Here is a 6,436-nt window from a genome sequence, read left to right as displayed (position 1 = left end):
TCAAATCTTTTCTATATTTTTCCCCACCCAATAAGGTTGTTTTTTTTTAATAAATGAAAGTTGGGAAAAATAATATTTCTTCATGAGAATGTTACAAAAAATAATTGTATTTTATTGTGACACAATTACCTGGAGAAGAAAAGATAAGAAATAATTTTGTTGTACCTAAATATTTAAATCTTTATTTTCAATTTAGTTTATCATTTTGTTTCACTTTACCACTGTCTTCAATTGTATTTGATTTAATTAAAAATCAATGTGTTTATTATTTTAACCTAGGCTCAAACTATTTTAAATACACAATCTGTTCTTTTGGTATGTCCAAATAAAAAGAGGCCCATTCAAACAGGAACATCCTTGATAAATATCATTTTAATGGGTGCTCTTTTGCTTTGACATGTGATTTAATTTTAATAGAAAGTATCTTACACAATGCTTTTACTAATATGCTTCCATCTACCATATCAGAATAGTTACATCATAGATAAGTTAATCATCAAACTACATTAATATTAATAAAAACCTCAAACTAAAAGCTACAATGCTGAAACACTGTAGCATAATGATTAAATCCATGGATTCTGAAGCCAGATTTTCTATATTTGAATACTAAACATATCTTTTAATGTTTGTAACTTTCAAACAATTTCATATCGTCTCTGAACCATAGCTTTTCAATCTCTGATATAAAGGTGAAAAATAATATTTTTTAAAAATTAGTACAGAGATAACATGGCTTAACGTTGAAATTCTATGGAAAATATGAAATTCTACTGTCTGGTGATTAAAGATAACCCTGTATGTCATATGCACTGTGATTTCTACTAGTAGAATTCCATAATACAAATTTTGAATTAAATAAATTAAGTAGAAATATTGCCATAAATTTGCATTTGTAATGTGAAAACTGTTCTAGAGGTATGTGAACTCCAAAATAAAAGAAAATGCGCTAAAAATTCAAATTTTGAGTGTACAGCTTGTGAGAAAATAATTATATTCCTGGCACTGAGAGAATAATTGATTTAAGTGTTTTTGAGATCAAAATTATTGCTGACTGTGATTCTTTTCCCCCATGTGGCAATAATGGCTTATCAAATGGAAAACAGGGCTCTTCCTCTGAATTCAAGGCTTGTAGTTGATTCTATTAAGCATGGATGCTTTTCATGTGACTTTTCTGGCATGTAAGAAACACAAAAAATTCTCTGTTGCAGCAGCAGCCAATTCCACTTTTAAAAATTGCTCAACGGTTCTCCCATCATGGTCTCAGGAAAAGCAAATATGCAGAACAAATAATCCACCCGGTTAGAATTCATTATTGGAGAGTCTCAAGGAGATCTTCTCCTGAGTTGGCACAGAGCCACCTGCTCTAGTGCCTCATCATGATTTTAGAGGGTTTCTCACTAACTGGGATGTGGCCCTGTGAAAAGAGGAGGGAATAGTGTATCCTGCAGTGCTATGTCACGACGATTGCCAGTTGCAATGAAGTTTGGAGAAAATCATAGTCTATTGTGTTGTTGTGTTAACTATACCATGAAACGTTGAACAGTATAAGACATAAGCACTTGGGAATATTCCAAACACTTTCTCCTTGAACTGACTGTGAGTGACGGGGTGTTGGGCAAGTCATATTAAAGTTATCTATCCAACATCTGGTGAAATTGCAGTGTATACAGACAGAGTCAATGCACTAAGTCTATTTCAACCATCCGTTTTCTTTGGGAGTACTAAAATGTCACGATTGCTTTTAATTCTTTTAGTCTAGAGGAGTTCACTCTTTTATTTTATAACGCACAATTGTATGAAGTCTACTCTTTTTATGTGTCATACTCAGGAGGAAAAAGTTTTCTTCAAGGGGGTTTATTGTAATAAAAACCTTTTATTTTTACTGTTACAAGATTCATTATGATATGTTACCTGACTTCCATTTCAGTTTAAAGTTGTTCAGAATCTTAAATATCTTTTAAGTCTTTACGGCTAGGGTAGCCATAAAGACTACCCGATGTTTTTGTGCATTCCCAGGTTGATCATTAAAAATTTAAGTAGTACTTTTATATAATGGAAGTCACTTTTATCCCACTTGCTTACTTACATTTCCCAATAGGTGTCATATTTTCAAAACTATGCAATCTGGAGGAAATGTATCTCGGTAACTTAGATTGTCTGCAGTGAGATTTGTCTTCCCATTGCAATCTGGCAGTAGGATTATGTAGTTAGTCATCAGAGCACACCAGTGATTGCCTTTCTTTATACCATTTGAAAAGAAACATTTTTTGCAACTCTTAAGATCTTTTCTCGTCTTTTTTTTTTTTTTTTTTGACAATCTAACTTGTTTATTCCCACAAGGCAGCCAGGGGTGGGTGCACCAAGCCGGGCCCAGCAGGCCACGGGACCTTCCTCCTGCAGGGTGCATGCCGGGTTTTCAGGTCTGCCCCCACCATCAGCTGGTTTGCAGGCAGGCCATCATGGGTGCCGGTGGAAGGCTCCGAGTGTGAGGGCAGGGGCTTGGACAGGGCCACACACTTTTGGAGCTAGAAATAGCAGGGCAGGTCCTTCTCTGTCACCTGGGGTTCCTCCATGGGTCAGTAGCACTTCACCACACAGCCATTCTTGTCGATGAGGATCTTGGTGAAGTTCCACTTGGTGGCATTTCCCAGGATGCCCTTGCCCTTGGGCTGGAGCTTCATCCACTTCCACAGCGGGTGGGCGTCATCCCCGTTCACGCGGATCTTGCTGAATATGTCGAATTGGACGTTATAGCCAGCGGCGAACCCTTTGATCTCTTCGTTACTCCCTGGCCCCTGCTTCCCGAACTGGTTGCAGGGGAAGGCCAGGATCCGCAAGCCACACTCAGCATATCGGGCGTGCAGGTCGACAAGCTGAGTGTAGTTCACTTCGGTTTTGCCTCACTGGGAGGCCACGTTGGTGACGATGCACACGAAGCCCCGGTACTTGTCCAGGTTAACCATGTGCCCATAAATGCCCTTGGTGGAAAACTCGTGCATGGAGTGCGCAGAGCGCCAGTCGTCCTGGGACGTGCACATGGTGCGGGTCACAGCCCCACGGAGCAGTGCCGGCTTCAGCAAGCGGCACAGGCATGGTGAAACTCCGTCTCTACTAAAAATACAAGAAATTAGCTGGGCATGGTGACGCGTGCCTGTAATCCCAGCTACTCAGGAGGCTGAGGCAGGAGAATTGCCTGAACCCAGGAGGCGGAGGTTGCAGTGAGCCGAGATCGCGCCATTGCACTCCAGCCTGGGCAACAAGAGCAAAACTCCGTATCAAAAAAAAAAAAAAAGAAAAGATTTTTTTTTCTCCACAGTTCTGAGGGACGGGTAAACAAACAGCAAAATCAAAACACATGGGATTCAAAACACATAACTTACTAGCATCAGCAGAAAATATGAAGATAGATCCTTTTCTTTTTGTGGACACATGCTGGAAGACAGATGCAGAACACTACAGAAATTATAGTGGGTGACATTTGAAATGTTAAATAAATTTATATTTCAGAGATTATTTTTGATCTGATATCAAAATTATTAAGTATTTGAACTTTTATTTTGTTTCTATGTTATTATGAGATCTGAATTTTTCCATTTTAATGGTAATCTCCATGCACAGTAAAATACATATATTTCGAACAAAATCACAATCCAGATTAAGAATTAACCAACTCTTCAGACAATCCGATGACCCTTTCTATGGAAAATATTTAATTATTGCAGTTCTTGCATCAGAAATATGAATAAAAGTAATTTGTTTTGTAAAAGATGCTTCTCAACAATGTAATCAACGTCTACCCATTTGCCGTCATCTCTAGTGAGAGGAACATTCAAATATCTGAAACTAGATCTAAAAAATACGCATATGGTAAATGAGATTAAGATTTTTAAAAGTGTGTCTAAATAACATTTTAATTGTAAGTCATTTTTATGCATGCATATATGTATTTTTCTTAACAAAGTAAAATTATATTGCAAAACAGTTAAATTTGATTGTGCCATATGACTGAGGAGTGTATAAAACTCAGAATTTCGTAAATATTCAGTGAACACGTATTTTTCTGCATCATAAATGCCTCTGAATTTTCTTTTCATTTAGGTATTGTATCCACTAGAAATTTTTTGGTGTGTTATTGTTCTAGGTAGGCGTTGAATTTCATTGTTTCCATAAAGAAAACTGATTTTGCCAGCAACTTTTATTGAAATGATCAACAAATCATTACTGCTATTTTTTACTATCTCCTCTCAAAGGAAGTGTCCATATATGCATAGGTTTATTTGGGGAAGTATTCCTTGACATCCTGCATTTTCATGGTTTGCATCAGTTTATAAATTTCTGCTAAAATCTTGAGATTTTGATTGAGACTGATATAAAACTATAAATAAATTGCAGGAAAAATGGCACATTTATGTTATTGTGTTTTCTAACCCATGATGCAAAATGTCTTTTTTGCAGGTTTTTCTTTATTTATATTCTCCGGAAGAATCTAAGTATTGCATATATATTATTTTATTTGAAATTTAACTTCTTAAATCACAAAACATACATTTTCATTTAATTCAGTTAACATATATTCTATTTTACACTTTGTAAACCCAATGAACTTTTAAGATTATCATATATACAAACCACATGAGATTGTATGTGTATACATATATATCACATACAATCTCATACTGTATGTGGTATATATACAATCACATATATATGTGTATATATACATATATATGTATATCCATACACACAGACATACACACACATACACACATATATGAATAAGTGAAGATAGTGTAACATCCCATTTCTTTCTGGTTTACCAATCACACTACTGGTCATTTAAATGTAAGCTATGCCTCTACCCTCACCTAATCCTTAACTGTAGAATTTTTCTTTTGCTTTTCTGCAGTGCAGTTTCCTTTTTGGTGTAGATTTTTAAAAATTTGCTCTATTTGAATTCATTGGTTTCCTAAACCTGTGAATTTCTAGGTTTTCTTAATTATTAAAAAAATGCATCTTCAATGTTCATTAACTGGATTGGCCCCAGCTCCCATTTTTCTCCTGGGACCAGCTATGTTTTAGATACTTTCAATATTGTTTTGTTATTACTCTCTTTCCAATTTTCTTTTATCTCTATCTCTATCTGCTTCATTCTGGATAATTCCTGATCTACCTTCCAGTAAACAATTTCTATCTTATGAGTTGCAAAATATGTACAGTGGGCTTTTAATTTTAAATATTGCATTTTTTACTTTCTAGGAGAGTCACTTTTAGGTTCATTTTTATGAAAACTGGGTTCTGCTTATTTCTTTCTTTTAACATGGCAAACATGTTTTAATAACCAGATTCCATTAATTATCTTTAAATATATACTTTGATTATTGTTTGGAGAATTGATTGATGGTAATAAGTTGAAATTTCAAAGATAATTCAACTAATACACACAAAATTTTAATTTTGGCAGTATGGTTGCCAAAATACTCTAAATAAACTGTCAGCTCAAATAGAGCATAATTATGAATATATTACCATAGGAAGATAACATACTTTTTAAAGAATTGAGAAAATGAGACAACACTTCAAGAATAAAAATAAAAACAATAAAGCAAGCTACAATTAAAATGAGAACCATAGCTATTAGGTCATGCACAGTTTGAATTGTGTCAGCTTTAACATAAGCAAACATAGAAATGTAATTTATGCATACATACTGTTCAAAGAAATAACATATAAAATTATCTTTACACATACAGAAAACCACTGACTCATTTTTTAAAAGTCCTTAGCAAACTAGAAATAAAAGAAGTTTCTTAACCTAATAAATATATTTTAAAATTTTAACATTTGCAATATATCATTAGCAAAATTGGCTTATGCTTATGGACAACTTTAGAATGCCTACTGACAATGCATTTATGATATTTTCATGTGAAGGCCTAGCTAATTCAATAAAACAAGATTTTAAATATGAGATTTTGGAAATTATGGGACAAATCTGTCACTCCTCAAAGGTGGTGTGACTGTCTACATAGAAAAAGTCAAAGTAATCTACTGAAAAAACTTTACAGTTTAGAAAATGTTTATCAAGAGTGATGGGATGAAAGGCGAATAATAACACATTTGTAAAAATTACACTTATAAGATAATAGTTTTCTAAATTTGATAATTAAATATAAAAATCTACAGTTCTTTGATGAAGCAAAAATATAATCACTGAAAGGCATTTGAAAACAAATTTAATAGAATATGCCAAATTAAATTAGAGAATCAATAATTAAAATTTTTGATTCACCCAATTATATCCATAGCTTTATTGCTATGCCAATCAAAATTTTTATTATTTTGTACAAATTGACAAGATGAGTCTAAGTATTTGTGGAATTACAAAGAACCAAAGATTTCCAAGTATCTCCTGAAAGAAATGTTGATATTGGAA

The 6,436-nt window shown here is 34.0% G+C and overlaps 1 pseudogene; it reads right to left on the bottom strand.

Annotated features, from left to right (window-relative positions):
* Positions 1-2,486: 2,486 nt before the first annotated feature.
* Positions 2,487-3,504, bottom strand: LOC100411649 (phospholipid hydroperoxide glutathione peroxidase GPX4 pseudogene; annotated as a pseudogene).
* Between the last annotated feature and the right edge of the window lie 2,932 nt (positions 3,505-6,436).

Source organism: Callithrix jacchus, chromosome 18 (assembly GCF_049354715.1).
Source record: "Callithrix jacchus isolate 240 chromosome 18, calJac240_pri, whole genome shotgun sequence".
In the NCBI taxonomy this organism is placed as follows: domain Eukaryota; kingdom Metazoa; phylum Chordata; class Mammalia; order Primates; family Cebidae; genus Callithrix; species Callithrix jacchus.
This window is presented reverse-complemented; position numbering and strand designations above follow the sequence as displayed.